This window comes from Larus michahellis, chromosome 1 (genome assembly GCF_964199755.1).
Source record: "Larus michahellis chromosome 1, bLarMic1.1, whole genome shotgun sequence".
Taxonomy (NCBI): Eukaryota; Metazoa; Chordata; class Aves; order Charadriiformes; family Laridae; genus Larus; species Larus michahellis.
The window spans coordinates 131,816,439-131,839,500 of NC_133896.1; the positions used below are offsets into that span (position 1 = coordinate 131,816,439).

General features: G+C 36.9%; 1 protein-coding gene across 8 annotated transcripts in view; it reads left to right on the forward strand.

Moving 5' to 3' along the window:
* Positions 1-23,062, forward strand: part of DMD (dystrophin) — a 1,292,219-nt gene that overhangs the window by 811,208 nt on the left and 457,949 nt on the right. The window lies entirely within an intron of this gene.

The following is a 23,062-nucleotide window of genomic DNA, read 5'->3' on the forward strand; positions in this document are numbered from 1 at the left end:
TTTTTGGCTTTCTCCTATGTGAAATTACTTTTTTCCCTTTAGAATGCAGTCTGCCACAAAAAAGTAATAACGTAGTTGATTGTACTGCCTCCCGTCTTATCTTTAAAGGATATTGCTGCATTCTTTTATTTATGTACAGAGCCAGAGGCTGCTTTTAAAATATTTAAGCTGCTTAAATGAAAATGTGATTTAAAAAATAAAAGGTATTAATGAATCTGTGGAGGTTTACGTTCAATTCCAGAAGCTTATTTAAAACAAAGCAAACAAGTTTTAGTGGGTGCATAGGTATAGACGCTTATCTCTCTCATTCAGTTGTTTGAATTTTTTAGTGCTTGGGGAGGATGTAATTATGTAGAAATGCTATTGCCTAGGAATTGCGTCAATCACTTGCTTGTGAACAAATAGGAGGAAAGTGGTTTTTTGCAAGTATTATCTTACTAAAATAGAATAGTTATTTCCGCTAAATATATTTAAATCACAGTTAATGAAAGCACTTAAGTAGCTATGCTTTGCTGCACAGATGGCAAAACATCTATTGCTTTTATTCTGTGTATCAGGGTTGGGTAAAAATTCTGATGATTCAGCGTTCAACTTTCTACCATTGAACAAACACTGTAGTGTTTGTTCACTTAGGGGGCAGGGGATGGGGGAAGAGAGCCAGCCAAATCAAAATACACCTCTGCAGATGTTTGCATCTTGTCTATTAGAAATGGGGTGGGTTTTTACAAGTTTTTCACAAGCGAAAATTTCCGCATTGAAACACCACAGATCTAGCTAATCTGCGATAAAATCTCCTTGACTTCTAGAAGCAAAACTATGTTGCTGTGTATTAGCTATGCTATTAAAAAAAAATAAAATTCAGTGGTGAAAAGCTTCAGTGCCACACTTAATCTCACTGATGGAAAAGTTTAATTGGAGTGCAACACCAGTTCTTATGTTTTTACAATCAAAACTGTGGTTAGACCAAAGCTCTTTTCCAATTAGCTTCTCATGGAGATCTCTTTCCTGTGAAGTATACAGGAAATTGGCCAATAGATTATTTGCTTCCAGAAACTTCATCCTCCAGAAAAACTGCAGAACTGTTCTTCTGACTCCTTCAAGCTATTCTTTATCCTCTATTACCGCATTAGTGACAGTTTATAAACTTGTTTTCAAAAAGAATGATTTTCTAATTAGAAATGGTTAACCAGCCTTTGCAAAAACAGGACTAAAAAGATCATGATTGTCATCAGACTAAATTGTACATAGGGATGTGTTATATATACTTATATACTATAGGGAGTATATTATATATACTTTTAATAATGAAGTCTTTGAAAAGTTTTAACCTTAAAGTCATTATGCTATACTACAAAATACTTTTTGTCCTATGTTCCCTACGTTTTATTAATTTCTAGCATAAACAGAGGGTTTTTATTTTTTTAACTATGATTACATGTTCACCCTAGAACTGCAACCTGTGCAATTTTACAGTGCTTTTTAGAGATTAGCTCTTATGTTCAAAGAATTGCATGTTAATTATAGGTCTCATCCATAGTTACTGGAAAGAGACCTACCGAATTTCCTTAATCACTTTTCCAGGACTCAAAAGTAAATTTTTTTTTCTTATAGGTAGTACTGGGATTTACTCCTAGCTATTTCCTAGAGGAAAGATTTTAAAAAAATGTAAATCTAATATTACCATAACCACCAGCTTAAGCTTAAACCACCAATTTTCAGCTGCTTCCTTTAACACTTTTTTTTTTTTGAGGGGTTGATATATTTGGGGATAGGCAGAATGAAGACACATAACAGAATATGTTGTTAGGCTGTTACTTTACCATAATAGAATAATTTTTGCTGAAGGAACTTCAAACGATCTTCTCTGGACGAAAGAATGTATTTAGAATAATGGCAGCTGAATTTTTTGTCCCTTCTGTAGGTCCTTTTGGGAATTTGGTTTGGTCAGTTGGTTTGTCTAGACTAAATAGGCACAGTTTAAAATCTCTTAGCTGCATATTAAACATACATAGTTTTAAACTGAACATTATACCTGGTTTACAGAATAAATGGTGTGTAATGATGTATTAACTTGCTATAGTGTCAGCCATTAGAACAATGTCATCCTAATTAGCTGTTCATAACAATCCCATGAGAACTGGAGACTGAAACTCTTCATTGCTTGCTTGTTTACTTGGACCCGTGTTTTTCTTATTTGATTGTAAATGCTGACATAGATTCTCTCTCTTGTTGTTTCATTCTGAAGAATATGCATGAAACCCTTTATTTGTATTTTGTCATATATTAAAAAAAAAAAGAAAAGGCACAAACACATTAACTATGGAAAGATAAGAGTGAAAAACAGTAGTATGCTAGGTCCAAATCTGGATGAGTTAATTTTTGGAAATACAGCATGTAATTCCTGTAAGCAGGGCTATCCATACCATATTCCTGGTGTGCTTGCTGTGTGGCTGGACTGAGTCCATCCTGTTTTGCCATCCATTTTCTTGCCTTTGAACTCCAGTACTTGTGTTTGGGGAGGCAAGATCACCTGCCCTACCTGAGCACCTACGCACTTGATGTAGACACCATCACTGTCTGGTTGTTGCTTTAATTCAACCAAGTGGTTTCCCTGATAACTCCTGTAACTTGATCACTGATCTTATTGGGATGCTGTTCATAGGAAGAGATTGATTCGTATTTGTATAGGACCTGGCAGGCGTATTTTGATGTTGCTGCTATTATAGCAAATTTAGAGACAAACAAGGTCTGGTCATTTTATATTCATATTTTATTTCCTTTGACATACAATATTACTTTTCAACTGACTACATAAGTAAAATGGCTTGGTTTAAGTTTCTATCAGGACAAATGCTTTAACTCTTAGAAGCTGAAGAGTGCTTATGATTAAGCCTGTTTATCTCATGGAGACTGCTGGAAGTTTATCCTCTGTGATGCTCAAAACTTGAATTTTGGCTAAGCTATTAAAGATTACTGGTGTCTAAATAGCATCTTGCATTTACAAGGAAGCTTGTTTGGAAAATTTGAGCAAAGTAATGAGTGTCCAGAGTCATCATACCTGTATTGTCCAGCACCTGTGGAACAACTACCAGAGGTTCCCATTTCTAGGACGGTAGACTTCATGCTGAGTAACACTGTCAGTGTTACCTAGTGCTGTCATTTCTAATGTCTTACTGTTGTTCGACTCTTCTGTTGCAAAGGCTGGTCCTGAGAGCTCATAAATATAAAATAAGCCTTCAGCAATCTAAGCTCTTGCATTTAGCACTTTTGTAGTGTGAAATAAATGTAAATAAGATTATAATTTGGCCTAGTAAAGTTTTCATAAAAAAAAAAATTCCTAGTAAGGCTTTATTTTAGTGTAGGTGGTATAGATAATTAATACTAAGACCTCACCAAGTATACAAATTTTTTTTTTCCATTCAGCCTGTCATTCTGCACAATGTTTCTCAAGAATTTAAAAATAGAACAACTTTAAACTCAAATACCTTTCCCTAGGATAAGATCAATAGCTTGATTAGCATATATTTGTGGTAATGAAAGTAGTGTTGACATGCCAAGCTAAATAGAATTTAAGAAACAGCTAAACAGAGAGCTTTCCATTTAGTTCAAAACGTTGATAGCTTTGGTCATTGTTCTCTTTGGGAAGTGACTTTCAATGTGTATGCCTATCCCCTGTTTAAATTTCAATCCCATTAGCCTCCTTTGATATACGGTCTGTAGTAGCTCTGAGAACACTATGTGCATGAGCACGGTGGAAGGAAATGAATGAAGCTGAAAGACTTGCTCATCTATGTAGTCAAGAGTGGTTTAGGAAGAATATTGTCCATGATTATCTCATGTTTGCATAGACTGCAAAACAAATGGAGTGGAAATCCATCTGTCCCTTCCTTGTTATATCTCCTCAAGCTATAAAGAAATTTTGTGGAACACAAAATAAGGTTTTTTTCCTGGGAATTTGTGGTCACCAAGACCATCTCAGTAATTATCATCCATGATTCATTTAAAAGAAGGTTGAAACTTTCTGTTGTTGTATCAATTTTTTGAGAAACCAGGGGCTGAAATTCATTTGACTCTCTTTACTGTTGTATTCAAGATAGCATGAAGGAGCAATTAAAGGATGGTAGTGACTGTATTAAGAGTAATACTGCTTGTCTTAGAGAGGTGGAAGTAGATTCCATATGTTAATCCTGCAATAACATTTATTAGAAAATCAAATTGCAAAACAATGACAGTTTGGTGAATAACTAGCGATAGAGTATTACTTTAGTAATAGTGATGAGAGAAATTATCAGTGATGAGAGAAATAAATTTTCAGAATTCTGCATGGGCAGGAGGAAGAAAATGGAAGAATATACCAGTGTTAATTCCCCTTCCTCAATCCCACGCATTCTGATGAAATTTGCAAGTTAGATGTCTGAGTCTTCAAAAGGAGACTGTAGCTTACTGAAGATTGCATTAGATGTAATATTGATTGTAAAGAGTAAAAATACATTCTTTGATCTCTTTTCTCTATCAGTAGTTTGAAATCATTGCAGTCCACAAATGGAAAACTACCCAAACCACGAGTAGCAGCACGCTGTGGCTTGGTTGTGGTTGGGGTGTTTTGTTGGTTTGGGTTTTGTTTGATTGGTCTTTGTGGGTTTTTTGTTAGTCCTCACTAGGACTGACTGATGATATTTATCACTCTGCTGATGATATTTATCTTCTTCCTTGCCTGTCTAAGGTTGGCAATGCTTATATCAGTTGGAGGACTGCAACAAAAAAGGGAATTTTAGATATGCTTCAATAATTTTGCTTTTCCCTAAGCTGGCACCAAAAGTTCCTAAAATATTGTTTACTGCATCAGCTAGAGATAAGTTTACTCTGATTTTTCCACTTGCTGCTGTTACCTGTAGGGTTAAAATAATGTTGTCAATGACTACATCTATTGACAATGTAAAAGATAGTGTAGCAGTTATAGTGATCTGTTAGTGCACCAAGAGGAAGTAAATCGATGCAGTTTACTGCTGATAACACTAACAGACACCTACTTGTCAGTACTAATGGATGGTGTTCTGTAGAACACGGCATAGTCGCAAGCCTTGTTGGGCAAATGGATTCAGAGAAACATTACAGTATATGATACAACAGGGAGGTTAGGTGTTCCCGTAACATGCTCACAGAATCTCGTTTGTGGTGAAGAGCATGTTCACATTGAATGCAGCTCAGTCTAATGTCTCTCAAATTTCTAACATTTCTAATTTGAACATTAGAATGACCGTAGGGACAAGATCACAGGTCAGTCTAGTCTAACATCCAACAGTGGCCAATGATGGATGCTAAAAGAGAAGTATAATAACAAAGTAAGCATAATATAATAATTCCTCAGAATTATCTTTCTGGCCTCAAGGAATTTATGGTACATGGATCTCTGGGCCAGAGGTGGTGCTTCTCTTCAGTATTGGTGTATGTAAACAAAGTTACTGAAAACCCGCACATATTGTGAAGAGGCCTGTGTATATTTTTTCCGTTGTTCCAAATGGTCAGTCTGCTATCATTTGGGTGTATGAACAATTGCACGTATATTATTACTGAAAAGTCAGTGTTTCTTGGTGAATATATTTACAGTTACAACAGGCTGATGAATTGTTCCAAGCTGCCAGAATTTTTTTTAGATGGAACCATTGTTCCTTGCGAAAGTAGTTGCAAATGTCCAATTTATCCTTAGGAAGGAAAGTACATGTGGAAATCCGTATTCATTTACATCTCTTTAGATGTTTTTAAGTGTTACGAAAAAGCATAGCTTTTTTTTTAAATAAAACTTGACTTACTGATTAAAGACATTACTATAAAGACGTAGAAGGAATGCAATCTAGAATACACCTTTATTATGTTCTGACACATGCGTGTTTGTGAGGAAACTACAGAAATTGGGAAGAACTACAGAGTCAAATTTAATTAAAACAAACCCCCCTCATCCATCCTCTCCCGCACCCATCCTTTTCACAGCAGTCACAAATGGTACTCGTGCCACTCGCTTGGCTGTTTGTACAGGCATAAACTCTCATTTCTCATGCTGGTTGCCAAGCAACTATTTTTGTATTTCATGCCTTGCACTGCAGGCATTAATTTCTGTCATGTTCCTTTGTTTGTTTATTACATACTAAAGAAACGTGTATAGAGGAAAATGAGGACACTTTTTGTAAGGAAAACAAAAAACGTATTTGGGAATCATCCAGTGTGTTCACTGGATACCAGAGGAGAAAGAACTCATGCAGTCATTTCACAGAGGACCAAAAAGGTACCTTCCAGCATGTGCAAAATCAAACTGGGACTTGCTCAGAGTGAATCTTTACGGAATATGTCAATTATCTGCCCTCCAAAAGGTGAGCAAGGGGAGAGCTGGCATTAGACTAGAGTTAGGGACATGCTTCCCTAGTCCCTCCTTTCTTCCTCTTCTCTAGCTGTGTATTAGATGTTTCGTACTGTTACGTAGCTACGGAGCTCTTCACACTCTCCAGTATAGGTATGCCCTCATTGCCCCTAAAACTGCCCTGCATAGTTCCCAACTTCAGTTTAAATAGAAAGAATTCTTTCAAGCAGATCAGTAATTAAGTAAAAGTAATTCTTTTGATATCCCCTGTTCAACCTGAATAATTTTTCTTTCTGACAGTGAATTGGTTGCCTTCCCTGCAGAAGAAGGAAAAGAAAAAGACTGAATAGAAAGATTATTTCTTTGTTCAAGCTATTATTTATTAATACTACTTTTTCAATGTGGTTATTATAGTAGCTATGATCAATTTGGTTGATGATCAAATCCCCAAATCATTTAAGTGTTTTTGCAATTATGTAACCGCAAGGATCCAGCAAACTGGATCAGGTGTAGTTAGCTAAAATTATTTTGATCATATTCAGCAACTGATTTTATCCTTTGCTCACAAGCGGTGTTGACTAGAGAATATACTTGCTGAGCTGTTCTCTCATCTTTGCAATTTGTAGGAAGGAGGACTGGTAAATTGAGAAATATGTATAGATAGAGGTTGCACTTGACAATGGTGAAATTATTTTTAATATACTCTACTGGATTGGGAAGTAAAGCATCAATAAAAATGCTTACATCTTTTCATTTTCAAAGACCTTTATGACAATACATTTATCCTCATAATGCCACTGGGGAAAGCAGACAAGTATTAGCATTTCTGCTTTACAAAGAAATTGAAACCATGTTTGTTTGATACAACAGAACTGTTAAATGTCAGAGGCAGGATTAGTAACCTAGTCCTTTGAGCTTATCTTTCATGGGGATAATCTTCACTGGTGAAATAGTAAGCTTTATTTTTGCTGTTGCACAGTAGTATACTATGGCTGAGGAAAAGTAACTTCCAAGGTAATTCTTTTTTCTGATTCTTAGTGTTTGCAGCTAACTTTCAGGTTTTAAGAGATGACTTCACTCATGATTGCTGTTCATCTAATCTAACGGAGTTCCCAGTGATAAAATAAAGACGTGGTTGTGTGCTAGTTAAGTTCAATTTACACTGCTAATATAACAGAGAGCAAATAGTCTGGTGATTCCACCTGAAGAACGTGCTTCTGTATCACTCTCTTTAAATAAGAAGCCTTTGCATCTCTCTACTGGTGATGTACTAGTTGAGTATAGAGGAGTAATTCATGCAAAAATGAGGTGTAAATATAGGAACTGCTTCCAGTGGTGACAGTGGCAGAATTGAACCAACACTGTACCTAAGTTTACTGTACTTGAATTTCTGCTCCCAGCAGCCTAATTTCAGGCTGCCCTCTAGCAAGGTAGCTGTCTGGGAACATAAAAGAGTGAGGAGGCTGCAGAGGTATTCTGCCAGCCCTCCTCCTCTGCTGCTTGAACCTCCAGAGGTGGCGGTGGGCAACTGAAGCGTGTGTTATCAACAAAAGGTATAACATCATTTTGTCCTTCCATGGCCTTCCTATTTTATCTTTTAAAGTGCGGAAGTCAGAAAATTGATTGAGCGTGGAAGGATCTGTGCACAAAGGGAAGTGTGCTAGCAGTGCTTTGTGTAAGGGGGGAAAAAACCATAAGCCCAGGCAAGGTAGTTAAACATCCAAATGATCTATTTCTGGAATATTTTTAATTTTACATCCCACTTTGATAGCCGTGAGCTGCATCTTTCTGAAATAAATATTAACAACAAAACTCCAGAAACTCCATATGAAGGATATGCTTCCCAGCAGTTGTTGAAAGATTTTCTTTTAAAAAAGATTAAATATGCATACTGCAACAAAGAGGAAAATTGTGCAGTAGATGCCAGAAAGTATGCCACTTCAAAAGGGAATAATGTTTCAAAAAAATGCTGTCTTGGAAGTCTGCAAGAAAGTGCATTTTAGGTTTTTAATAAGTACCTACCAGGATCTGCCCTGCTGCTGCATTTGTGCATAAACCAGTGCATAAAGACATAACTGCCATCGAATACTGTGTCTCCGTTGGGGGCATATTCAAGTGGCTTTTGTTCCACTCCTCAGAGGTAACATGCAAACATGTAAGTACAATGTAATCGAAAGAAAGCTTCAGGTTCTGCCTCACCTCCCTTTAGCTGTAATACAAAGGTTTCATCTTTCCAGGTACTGTTTACTCTATGGACTGATTTCTGTGAGAGTTATAGACTGTACCAACAAATACCCATTAGCTAACTAGCTGGGAAGAGATTCTTGCTTTATGTTTTCTTTGGGAAAAGAACCAGCAACATTCAGAGGAAAGGTTAGGTGTTTTCCTAGCATCCTTTTGGTTTTAATGCTTCTGTTTGACCTGCCTTCCGCTTGCTTTCTCAGCACCTGCTGCTTTCTACAGCTCAATAATAGCAGAGAGTGGACCATGGATTGAGTTAAAGCAAACTTGGAGTAGATTGGCTATTGTGATGTGGCCAGTGCTCTCTTGTTAGGCTGACATCCTTTTATGTAACTGGCTTCCACTTCTAATTCTGCAGGATACTGACAAAGCCACAAAAAAACCCCAACCTCAAACGAAAACCCTCTCTACTAATAGTAGAATAACTTGTTAAATACCTAGTTTGAAAGTAAACACTCTCTTTATAGAGGTTAAATGACGTTCTTCTAGTGAATTTCTTCTCACATCCAGTAACCACCCGGAGAATAATGTGATTTAGGAAACATTAGAAGCTGAAAACTACTACTGTACTGATTCACCTGTAGTGAATATTGCAGAAAATAAGATCCTGGTAAAAATGGGTAATTGAAAAAGTCTTAGCGTATAACTTGTTTATGCTATTTTAGACAATAGTTGAGTAGAAGAGAAGCACAAAAGGGATTAAAGAGAAGATTAGCCCAATTGTCTGGAATTAATTGATCATACATGTGTTCAGATATTAACATATCCTTGCTTTAATAAAGAAAACTAAGACCTAAGAAATAAAATTTAACTACAGATGACTTATTCCACCATTATAGCTGTTCTGGTTGCCAGCGGATTATCATGCTGTTGCTAACAAATGCCATTTATTTGGTGATTGCAGTTTCAATTCTATCTGCAAATACAACATTGAGTCTTGTGTTGACTATAATTTTACCTTCTTGGTGGCTGCTGTGCCTAAAAGAAGCTCTGTTAAGGTCTCCTTCCTGAACCTTTATTTTCTATATTTTATACTCCTAAGTACACGCAGCAAAGAACAAGAGTCAAGCTCTGCCAAGGCAGCAGTAGTCTTACTGTTCCCATGCAATCCCTCCCTTGACAATTGCCACCATTCAGTTTACTTCCCGGCATTCGCCTCCCCAGGATATCCAGTAATCCTACTCGCATTTGCATGGCCCTTGCGTTTAGGAGCGTTTTAACCTGACTTTAAATTTTAAACAGGTCTGTAGTTGTCTGGATATGAAAACCTGTTTATAGCCATCAAGGAGAATGATATTATGCCATTTAATTGGTGGGATGACTGGTTTGTAGAGCACATGCTTCTTCTTTATTGTTGCTGTTGCCTCATTACATTGCCATTGACAGTGGAGTCCATTAAACCTGTGTATGCAAGAAAATTGAATGAACTTAAATAAATTAGATCAGCCCTCTTGTGTAGGCAGTCTTAGTTTGCGGAAGAGTGTCTTATAACAATTTAGATAAAGTAAACATAAGCCATCATTATCCACAAAGGAGCTTGCATTGATTTAGCTAAATCACTTTCTAAAGCTTTTTTTTTTTTCTACTATGGCATAATTCCCTTGTGTAGAGAAGGAGGTTATACATCTTATTTAAATATTTATATCTCTCTCCGGTTACTAGTTGTCCTTTTGGCTTCATATTCTGGCAAAGAATGCCATTTTACACGGCCTAAAATTCTGCCACTATATAAAAATAAGATCTGATGTAGTATCTGGATGAAGTTCACATAAATGTCTTCCTAACAACAGACGTATCTGTCTAAAAATCATAAGAAAAGGATAGTTGTCTATTTAAATTGCAGTTATCAAGTCCATAGTAGCTAACTGATAGGTTAATGGCCTAATGTTATTTGTTTAATACATTTGACAAGCAAACATTTTACTCTCTAAACATGTTTAATGCACCATTAAGGTCAGAATAAAAGAAGCATGACTGATTTTGTCAAATAGTGGAAGATACCTTGTTATAGGAAGTAGTTGCTCTTGAAAGAAGCATACTTCTGCTGAAGAAAGCTAGAGACAAGCTATTCACATTTTTGCTTCCAGGTTTTTTAACGTGTTTTAAGTGGGCAGATATGTCAACAAAACTGAAAATTGGCTACAGCTGTGGTGGTGTGTTTTCAAAACAATTTCTGAAATGTTTTCAAATAGTTTTAAAATGCTCTCAGTATATGTATTTTAAGTGAGGTGAATTACCGCTTAGAGAGCTTACCAGTGAGGTTACTTATGGAGGGAAGGAGAACGACTAGGCACAAGGTACGGTGCTAAATATTCAGGATCACTGCTGATGGGCAATATCTTCTTCTGTTCTAACCAACCCAGTTTTTCAAATGCTGTTTGTCACAGCTGTTTGCTGTATGTTGACAATTCATGTACTGGTTTTCTTTACTTTCATACTTACATTTTGTGCTTTGTTGTTAAAAAGCTTCCTCATCTCGTCCCTGTCCTTGGGTCTTCCTTCTGTCAGTAGAGCAGATGTGCTAGAGGCTGAGGAGAAGCAGCAAAGCTAAAAGCAATTATTTAGCAAGCTGAGTAGCACAGCTGCTTGTGAAAATATTTTCATCTTTGGATAATAGGATTTCATTAAAAGTACAATATAAAAGCACATTAATTTTGACACCATTTTCTTTCAGAGGGAAGGAAAAGCCTGGAGAGTCCTTTTTCCAAATGTCACGTCTAAGTTTGCAGAACAATGTTTGTGTTACTTTTTAATCTTCCGTTGGATTAAAATTCAAAACTAAAGTGTGTCATAATCATAATAAAATACTTATATTCACTATTCCGCCCCCCGCCCCCCCCCCCCCCCCCCCCCAACAGACTATGCTTAAGTATCTGTTCTGGTTTGGCAAATGTTATATGCATACAGAGCATTTTTGTCTTATGGAGGGATAAAGGTAGCTTAGCCTGGTGGTTATCCCTGTTCTTTTTATAGTAAGATTAACCTAAGAGGTTAGAGGACAACTTTGTGTATGTTTGGTTTTTTTTTTTTAAAGTCACTATTAAATTGTCACTTAAGTAACTGAATTTCCCTTCTCCAGTGTGATTTAGTTCACTGTCAGAATTGAGAGTCAACGGGATAGTTTAGTTCTTCACAGTATTGGCAATTTTACAGCCTTTCCATAAATGGAGATTTTTGCCATAACTCCTTGTTCGGCAACTGCTTGTTCTCCAGGCTCCAATTAAGTTGTTAATTTGTCACAAGATTTTTTTTTTTTCCTCTTGGTTGTTAAAAATTGTCTCCAGCTACCGCTTTTGAAGTATACTTAGATTTAGAGTAATAGAGGGCTTGGTTTTCTTTTTTTTTTTTTTTTTTTTTTTTCAGCACTGTAATTAGCTAAGTACAAACTTAGATTAACTTTGAAGTGTTCTGCTGAAATGTGCAGATGCTGCTTCTTGGCCTTGCTTGTGTGATTCAGGTATGTTTGTTCCCCATCTTCTTGTCTTCGCTGGTCAGTGGTGTTTATTATGTGGAGTTGTAGCAGCTGTAACTCTCAACCTGTGATCACTGTAAACCCTTAAAAACCAAACAATTTTGCATTCTGTTCCAAGTCTGATTAAGTAATTCAGTACCATCCATTTCCTTTATTAGCAAAACCCCACGATGCCACCTTTCTTGGACGCCGTAAAGGTTGCGTCCACAGTACTTTTGAACAGCTTATGGGAGAATTAAAATTAATTTCAGTATTCACTAGCTAATAATTTAAGTACATTTTAACGAATTCCACGACGCCCTGTTTTTGTGCATTGTACCACCAAATCTGCACTATTTTGACAGTTTGTGAGAATTAAATTATGTGTTAATATAAATCATTGTTAGAAAGAGCTAAAGGTATTGTACTATCCTTGTAAACTATTGTTTATCAGTGTATGCGAAGAAACAACTGAATCTGATTCATACTTCAAAGGATTTGTAAGTTTGTATCTCTAGGAGAATCGTCAAGTGGTTTCTAGTGGCATTAAAAAAATAATTTACAACAGCAAAAGTGAGGACAGATAACTTGTCAAAGGTTAACTCTTTGGTTTTGTGGCAGAAGAACAGATATGCATTAAACTAATTCCTTTTCAGATTCTACTGGTTCATCCTGATCAAACAGCTCGGTGTAGATAGTGCTACGGTTATACCTTATTAGACTGCCACAATATTTTTCTGGGAGATACACGTGAGGTTTCACCAGTGATAGCTGTGTCAGGCTGTTGCAGTCAGCTATTTGTCTAAGACTACTGAAATAATCATTAGTATTTAATTCAGAATTCCCTCAATGGACACTTGGTCCCATAGGTTCTTGCTATGAAGTGGATTAAAGATCTTTCTCCTGGAAAAGCAAGAAAACAGAGGACTGCCTCTGTCAGCCTGGCAAAAAGCAGTTAAACTTGCTTCTCTGTGGAGGGTGAAATTTATGGCTTGTCTGAGCTAAAATTAAGACACCAAGGCAGGGGTAGGGTTTTGGATTGGTTTGCTTCTTGTTTGCCTTCTGTGGTGGGAAGGAATTGTGACTGTTCGTTGTCCGATGGCCTGAGGGGAATCGTTGTGTTTGCTTCCCCCTGCAGAGAGACCGCAGTGTCTATTTGGCCTCGGCAAGGTGTAACCCTGCTTTGTTTATTCTTGCCTGCTGAGAGGGAGGAAGGCAGGGAACTGAATGGTTTGTATGACCTTAGCCGAAGAAGAAAAGTTTCTTGTATTTTGCTGTTGCTGAAAACATTGCTGGAAAATTGTACTATCAGTTCTTCATGTCAGCAAGGAAGGGAAGGAGCTGTTATCTCCTTCTGCTGGGGAAGGAACAGAACTGGATGTCCTCTAGCTCTGAATCCGGGAACCCACCCGTTCATTTCTGTAGACTGGTTTTATGAAGCTTTATCTAATGGATGTCCTGATTCAAGGATTCAGGGCAACAAATGAAATGGAGCCATCTATTTCTAAAGCCAGATCACCAACATACACTTACTTTCAGTAACAGTCAAAAATAATGTTCAGTGAAAATGGTATGTCTGAACACGTTAGGTTGTCTTGCTGGTTTGCTTTGTTCTTTTTTTAATGATCTTGAACAATGTGGGGTACCTGCATTCGATAATAGGCCTTGTTATGAATTCTTATCTGCAATAACTGTTTAGGATATGAACTTACCTATAGTTTTATCACGTTCTGTTTTGTAAGAAGGTAAATCTGTTTAAATTGGTGATTTTACTGAGTTTACATCTTTGACTCGGGATACGTTTGGAGAAGAAAAGAAAATCCTGGTAAGGTCACTGATGGCCTCACAACACGTGATAAAGAAAGAAGCATTCTTTTGGGCCGTGGGAAACTAAACGGTCTCTTTTCACCTAGTAAAAGTAAATTCCTTAATAAAAAATAGCATGGTGTTATCATTAGTAACAATATTAAGAGGGTGCCAAATAGAGGGGAAAGAACTACAGAAGGCTTAAGACAAAGACCCAGCATCCCAACTGTGTCTCAGCAGCGCTGAGCGGAGGAGAAGGATCACTTCCCTCCACCCGCTGGCAGCTCAGGGTGCAGGCATTTAAGTGTTGGGTTTAGTTCTTGATACAGACGCTGTCTGGTGGAGTATCACCTGCACGTGCCTCTATTCATTCTGTAAGCGTTCAGGAGGAGTCTCGCTGATAAAGTTGCTCTGGCTTTTAAAAAAATAGACCAAAATGTATACAGAACCTCTAGAAATACAATCGAGATGAGGATTTAAGGTATTAAGCAACTGGATATCCACAAACAAGATCATATACAAAATAAAAAGGGGATAAACTATTAAAATTGACACATGCATAGATATGTATTGGTGTATGGCATGGTTATTTTGGAAAGATACATTTTACACACTTATACTACTGTGTTTGTGGAAACAGTGATAAGAAAAGCAGGGATGGGTTTTCATTTTAAGGAGAGGCATTAGCTCTGGTGTTCAGGTGGGAGAACCATTAACTTTATTGTAATTCCATCCACGAAGATCTAGAATCACTGCATTTTTTGAAAATGTCTCTCTATTGTCTGTTAACGCAGACATTAAAGCAGCTGAATGAGGCTCACTTTCTCCATTCTCTTTCCCTGAGGGCTGGTTTATTCTTTTCCGCCCCCTCCATTTCTTCCAAAAAGCACCAAAACATTTCCCTCTTAAATGAGTTCTAACGGGACTAAAAAGAAGAAAGTTAGAGAAAACGAACTCAAACAATAACGAATAACGAAGAAAGAAAGATTTTCTTCAATATTTGTCAGTACTTTAATTATCCAGCTATTCTCAGCCCTCCCAAATCTTTAACGTGGTTTCTAGCTTGACCAAACTCTATTCTTTAGTAATAAAGTGTATAAGCCAAATTATTTTTTAGCTTGGGGGTTGTTAGCCTTTTATTTAGAAGAAATATCTTATGCTATTTTACAGATGGGATTTCTGTAAGAAGTTAGATGGAGGGATTGTACTCTTCATGCCTTTCAGTGACTTTGAAAGTCTCAGTTTACCAAGCAAAAGTTTTCTTTCATCTCTTACTTTCAATGAAGTATAGGGAAAACATTTCTAGAGCTCATCTACAAAAATATGTATTACAGAAGTGGCATGAAAATTAAAGACAAAATTAAGGAAAATAGTAGTTGAATCATTTCATTCTATTTTCGAACACATTATAGTTATTTTGGACTTTCAATGTAGTCATTCTGGCATTAGGATTAAATTTAAGCAACTTCAAAACCTACTCCCAAATAAATTTTCTGTGACAGCCTCATAGTGTCAAGTTATATAATTGGTATTGCATGTTCAGTCTTGCTAGATTTCCATCTTAAAAGTCCTATGGATAGGTATTTGGGAATGAAGTTCAAACCTGATGTTTAAAATTACTTACTTCAGGGCATGTTCATTTTCTGCTTGACCCAGGATAATAGCTGATCTGGACACAAAGCATTGGTAATCAAAGCATTAGGCGAACCTAATTCACATGTGCGCATCATGCAAAAGCTCATGCAGAATTCATACCTGAACCTTTTGAAAGCTTTCATATAAATTAAACCGTAAGCATTTCTGTATCTGATTTGTTACACTGGAAGTGAAAAGACTGTCTTCTGACTAATAGATGTTAACTGTGTTATTGTGAAATTAATGAAGCGGATGGCAAAGCTGCCACTGCCCCAAGGTTTTGCTTGCCTGCAGTATCAAATCCTTTTGATTGAGGTGCTTCAGCTGAGCTGATGAGTAATTAACACAGGGTCTTTGCTTGTCTGGCTGCCCTCTCAAACTTGGCTTCCTCTTGCTATGTATCAGGGAAGAGCTGGAGAGGAAGAAAAGTTCTGCAAAGACTTCCTTGTGGCATCTGCATCCCTTCTAACACCAGATGGATCTCAGATGTGCTAAGTAGGGCATGTCACCTTGAGTAGCTGGCCGGCACAGCTGCTGCCCAGCAGCTGCCTCTTGCCAGCAAGAGACATCCCTGGTGGACTCCCTGTGATGCTGTCCAGGGAAGAAGCAGTGGGGATTTGAAGGAAACTTGTGGTATGTTGCAGCACTGCTGCTAGTTTGTGTTTCTGATGTTGTTTCAGAAAACATCATTCTCCTGGTTTTCCCCCCTGTGCATGACAAGTTTGCTCCGTACAGTTAGCCGGTGACGCAGCCCTCCTCCAGGGTGAAGGGATGTCAAGAGAGAGGGTATTTGCATGGAGACCTATAGGACTTGTAACATGGGTTTTGCTAAGGAGTTAGTACAAAAATCCTGCATATAACGATGACAAATTATATGAGAAACTGCAGCCTAAACTAACTCTCAGGTATTCTTCACCAGTAGTATAAAGCAGGCTTCATCCATCCCCAGCTGCCTCCAGATTTCTGGTGCCCCTTTAGCTGTGCTTATGTGAAAGGTGGTGATGCCACATGGTGAAGTGGATAGGAAACTTTTTCAGGATTAAAAATAACTAAGAAAACCTGTGCATGTAAAAGGCAGCACGGGGTAGGAATGAACAGTTAATGTTCAGTTAAGCTATTATGTCAAATGCAGAAAGCAATGTTAATCTCATTCCATTTTGATAAATCAATGAAGTTACCTGGCAAAGATGCTGCAATATTTCTAGAGGGTGGGAGAGTGGGATTCTTGGTGTGGCAAAATGGATAGAATATTGCTATTGGTTATTGTATATCTTCATTGATAGTTACTACACTGAACCGAATTTTTCTCTTTCCCCAAAAGATCCACCATACTAGACTGAAGCAATACATAAATCAGAAGTAAAAAGTTAATGGGTACAGCACAATTTTTTTTTGTATCTCAGATTGCAGAAAGTTAACTGAGTCAAGAAACATCAGAGATAAAGATCCCTGGATTTATTTATTTGTTTGTTTTGTTTACAATTAAGGGAGAAAAGTGAACTGGTCAGACCCTACCTACAGCTTGTTCTAATGTGGGACAGACGACACAGAGCACCACAGAATAATACATTTATGTATCTAATTTAAAATACTTCCAGTGAATCTGTGGTATTCCTTGATGCAGGACAATTATATTCAATCATATGCGTAGCTGTTAAATGGGTTGGATAATCGTATTCTATAAACCACTCTTGAAACTACATTGAATCTTATGCTTCAGCATGTAAACTACTTACCTCTGATAGCTGGAGGGACATACTTTCGATTGCTTTAGAGTGTTTGTTTTCGTTGAATAGTACCGTCCACTTCTCTTCAGATTTGGAGAATGGGAGTTCAAGAAGAAAGATAGCAGGCTAACTAAATCAAGGGAGTCATGAAGAAAGACTTCGGGAAAACATTCATAATTCTTCTTTTTCTGATTCTCTGTCCATATTTAAAACAAGTACATAGAAATCCTACCAGGACTGGATACATAGGAATTTTATAATTTTTCTGCAATTGTGAGCATCCATGCTTTTAAAATAATCCATTATTTTTAAAGTAACAGCACACTGTATATCCAAGTATTCTATAATATAAAATGTAATATAAAATCAAATACTGTGATAACAGATGTATCTTTTAATGCATAAAGATTGATTGCTGAAAAATCGATAAACTCAAATACTGCTTAAGTTTTTTAAAAAGTCTGTTTTCATTCCTGATATATCACAACATCTATTCAAAATAGTGATTTTTTTTTTTTTTTTTTTCCTCATTCAGAATTGAAATTGCATGGAATATATTTTGGAAGAGGGGGAAAACCTTTGTCTTATCTTGAACAAATTCCATGACATCCAATCACCCAAAATAAAGTTAAAGCTTAAAAAGATTAAATAAATCCCTATTCCAATCAACTTATAGCTTCAGGTTTCTATTTCTGTTTTTACTGAGTGAAGTTGACTATCAATGTGGATCCCACATATTTATCCAGAGGAAGACCTGGTATTTGGGTATGGTTAGGTGGGTGTTAAGAAATACTCCCAATCCAGGCGAAAAAGCACCCTGGGACAGATTTACTCTTGACAACTGTCTCACCTTTGTTCTGCCTTCTGCATGCAAGTTAAAAGAACTGAGGGGTATCACAAGACCTTCCAAAGTCCTGTACTAGCTGTTCCATGGAAGATCTCACTTAAAGGGTCCTCCAATCCTAGCAGCACCTAAGTGGAAGAAAAGCTCAGAGTGTACTTTAGGTCCCCCAGCTTCCTCTTGCTTTTATGGTGAACTTTGTTATGCTTTTTTCTGCTTGCGACCACATATGAAAAAAGAAGAGCAAAATTTATACCATAATTATTTTTTCTTACCAAGGAACTGCTTATGTAAATCTAATACCTTTCCAGATATCTTCAAACACTATTATTAATTTTCCAAGCAATTATTTTTGTATGGAAACAATGCATTCTAAAAAAATCTTGCATATAAAGAAAAAAAGCGAATATCATCGGGGGAAAAAAAAACTATGTAAAATATGAGCAAGCAAGTCATTAATACTACAAGTAACACTGTGGGGTTTCCTGGAGCTCTGTTCAGCACAGACCCCATCTATAAGCTAAACTTCCCTGGAATTTCTTTCCTGCAAGGTCTCTACTCCCCTCAGAAATAATCCCCACATTTAGCCCTTTTCCCCTAATTATGGAACAGCCATGAGGAAGCATATGCTGTCACGGCTTGCAAGTGGGGTAGCATTTGACTGACCAGCTGCTGGTATCGTAAAGCATAAAACTATTGCTCTCGTGCTACAGTCTCTGTTGGGAGGGCATTGATTTGGGCTGTCCTCTAGTAGCATACCATCATTTATAATGTACTATGTAGGAATTAGATTATCTTTTGGACCCCCCCTTTTTTTTTTTTCTGATTTGGTTGAAATGGGCCAGTGCACCCAAAAATTACTGGTGCCAAAGTGATGACTGGTAGGTGGATGAAAGATAAAAACTGCATATGTCTCGTTTCTTTTGGAGACTCACGACCGTGATTATTTAGAATAGGTTCATATAGGCAACACAGATTTGTTAACAACTGGCATTCTTTTGAACAACCTCTTCAGTGTTAAATTTCTGTGTTGAGAAGCTGCATGTGTTGCATTATTGTACTTAAGTGAATATAATATCTCTAGAATAAATATATTGTGGGGGGGAAAAAAGCATTAGATTTCCTATCAATGCAGGACTGATAAGCTAGTAAAATGGAAGATATCTTTTTAAGTGATTTTATTAAAAAGGAGCATGTAGGCACATAGACACTCTTCTTATTCTGTAATAAGAATACCAATCAACTGGAAAAAAAATAAAAATAATTAGAAAAAACAATACATATTTTGCATTTGTTTAACCAGTGTGGCTTGTAAAGCTAACTGAAACTAAAGAGCACAGAAAGAAAGAAAGAAGAAAAAGAGAAGGAAAAAAAAAAGACCTGTTTCTTCTGGGCCTAATTATAGAACACAGTCACGTCCTAACATGTATTTTGTAAACTATTCTTGATTTGTCACCAAAGGGTCTTAAAAATGCTTTAACATTAACAGAGACAGCGGCAGGAATAGAAGATCAGTTTCTTAAAGTGAATTTCAGCATCAGCTCACATAATACTTCATAAAGGTTTGAAAATTTGAGATGACTACTTAATTTCTTTTGAATTAATTAACATCTAGATTTCACTAGGGATTAGAAGTGCCATGTGGAATTGTTAAAATTATGCCAATCATATTAACTCTGCGTAATAACTGGAAGGTAATAGCAATATCATGATGGGTCTATGGATGCAAAAGAGCATAAAGTCTCCAATCTAACAAATGTTTAAATCTGTGCAAAGTACAAAAGTTTGCCTACTGAGGTTTCAGTCAAATTCAGCCACTTCAGTCCCTGATTCAAGGGTCCTGCTGTCACATGCTGCTTTAAATACATAAAGTTTGTTACAGAGAATGTAAGTTGTGCTATTTCAAAATATACTTCTCTCTGACAATGATAATATTTTGGTGTTCATGTGGTATTTTTAAGCTACATGCCATACAAAACATGCTTAGTGCTCAGCAGATATTGAAAGAGACAACTCAAGTCACAAGTAATTAATAAAATAAGCTACACGCATATTCCAAAGAAAAGGCACACAGTGAAATAGAACCAATTATTGATAGTACTGGATATACTTTGGGTAAATTTAGAGGTTTTATTTGATTTTCTTTCTTTAAGTATTAAAATGCCATTTTATTTAGGCTCATTGATGCTACTGGTTGCTTCAGCCTCAATATTGTAAGGATTTAAGTTTTCTCAGCAGCAGTGATTAAAGTCCATTCTGTTTCCTCTTACTGTTGTACTGTTTTGAGCCTGTGGATGAGTACATCCTTCTCTTGCTTTCATAGAATTTCCAAGGTATTGAATTGGATGTTTATAATAATTCCAAAAAAGATGAAGGGATATAGTAATTTGTCAATAACGTGTATTGCCCTCCTAACAATATGTGTTTCATTTTTGTTACTTGATCGTCCAGCTATGGGATTCAGATGTAGGACTGCACCTAAACAAGGTATACTGAAACTTATCATAAATCACATTATTTTGGGACAGGAGGTTACCTTTTTATGCAGGGAAACCTGGGTATAATTATGCTGACTAAAACTAGTAATGTATAAGCCTATAATATCAGAATAAAACAAATGGCAAATATTATAGCTTTTGAATGTTATTCAAAGATAGTTTGTCTCTTTATGCTGTATTGGGTTACCTAACAATACATGTGTCCGCTGAATTTCTGCAACCGAGTATCTACTTCTAGGCTTTTTACAGAACAATTTTTTTTTCCTTGGAGAACATAGCATCCTTCTCCTAAGCAGAAAAATCAGGGGGTGGGGGTGAAACTATAATAATGGGATAAGTCTCTCAACATAAAAATGAAGATGCCTTTCATCCTTCCCAATGATGCCTTTTGAAATTAGCTCCAGGAAAAAGTTTGACATTTGCAAGACTACTTTGTTCTTGATCGCAGGATGAAACCATGTATGTATGCTGTTGTGTATTCCATCTTGTAAATTTGTTGATGTCTACATGCAACCTATATGCAAAAACTTAAAGCCAATGATTATCCTGTTGTCATATGGAATCTGTTTGACTCATATGTGCTTCGTAAGGCATATGTATTGTGGAACCAGTCAAAAAATACATACTTAGTGTGGGAAACCTGCTGAAATTAGTGAGAGCACCTTATGTGACATGTTGCCCACAGAAGAAAGCCATGCTGTGGACACAGCCCTAGTTAAATTAGGAGTCATTCTGCCTAGATTCTGTCAATGCTATGTTTCAATCATTAGAGGACTTAATTTTTTTCCCTACGTGCTTCAGAAAGTTAGCGTGTTGTCTTGGCATCACTGAAGACTAAGCTCAATGACCTTTCTTTTTAAAAGTGCTGTTAGCTTGCTCAGTGGGAAAAGATCACATACTCTGTGATCTGCCTATTTTTATGCCAGTCAATGAAAGCTTGGTTTGTGATTGATCATTTATTCAACAGAAAGAACACTTATGATGCTGCCTTGCACATGTCCAACCTGGTTAGTTATAGTCCATTGTGAAATGTCCTGATTGTGAGAAAGCTATAAAAAAAGTTAACGTAAACCTGCTGTAAAGATTGTCTAGCCACTACCAATATACTATATCTAGATTCAGGACAGACACTGACTATAACCACTATTAGCTGTATTTTGATGTTAGTAGATGAAGAACAGGCATCAACTCTCCCGTCCATCTGTCTTTTTGAGGACATATCAGAGCTGATCATGAGGTATTGCTTCCTCTGCTAAATGTTGTTGGAGGAATTTCTGAAGGGTGGCCAAAAAAAAAAAGAAAAAAACCAAACAAACCAAAAAAAAAGAAGAATAGAATATACTTCCTTTGCTGAACTCTTTAATGGAATAATGAATGGATTATTCTGTCCTCAGTCAATGTATACATTCATCCACTGGAAGAAACAGGTACCTCGCTGGCATTACTTTGTCCCATACAGCAACAAGAATGTTTCTGTGTTTGTGCCATATGGGGGCAAAAGCCTGTAAGTACAAAAAGAGTAAAAGCTGTTTGTGTTGCACACCAGAAAGGTACAGGTGATGGTGTCCGTTGGACGGAAAGTGGAAAAGGCTGCAGCAACAAACAAACATGTCACTTAAGAAAGCGAATGACCAAATCAGATCAGTTCAGCCACCAATTGAGTCTTAGATTTCTCACAGGTGCTGAGCTATATTGTAGCAGTAGTTGCTAGTGGCAAATCTTCTCAGGTGCAGATTGCTGCGGGACTGTCTGATCCTGATGTGACTGCCGTTAGATGTTCTGTATTCTTCTCTTGTTCTGTCCACGGAGCCACAGAGGTGTTAGCCAACAGGTCAGTTCAACCAATACTACACAAAGCACTGCAGCCCATCTCAACAATATCTGAAAACAAATCAGCCTTCTATCCAATTCTGTACAGAAGTACACACAGGATATCCACTGCATGTAATGTAAAATTAAATTATTGTTCTCTGACTTCAAGGAGTGTAATGGTTTGGGCTTGGGATACGAAAAAGGCCATCATGCTGTAGAATGAGGAGTGAAGATGAGACTTATGACAGCTGAGATGCAGCAAAATAGCATGACAAGACTGAAGTTCATCTGCAGTATTACAGAATGTGTGTTTATATAAGCATATAAATTATAGAATGGTATATGATTATGTGCACTCTTAAATCTGTATACAAACACATCTATATGCATACATGTGTGAGTTCTTGCAAAGTAGAAAAGATAAAGAAACTGGAATGAGCACTTAAATAGCTTAAAACACTCTGAAAAGGTGTCCATGTACTTTGTGTATGAGGACTGCTTAAGAATCAGCCTGAAGAAGAGGGACTTAGAAACCTGAAGGTTAAGCACATAGACAAGTGTAAATACCCTCAGGTACTTGTAATACGCTAATTTAAAATAATAATGCTTCAACCAGCAAATATTCAATAGCTGATGAGACAGATCACTTCATTGTGAAGTGAACTTAATAAAAATGTTCTTTCAGAAGCTAATTGCCTA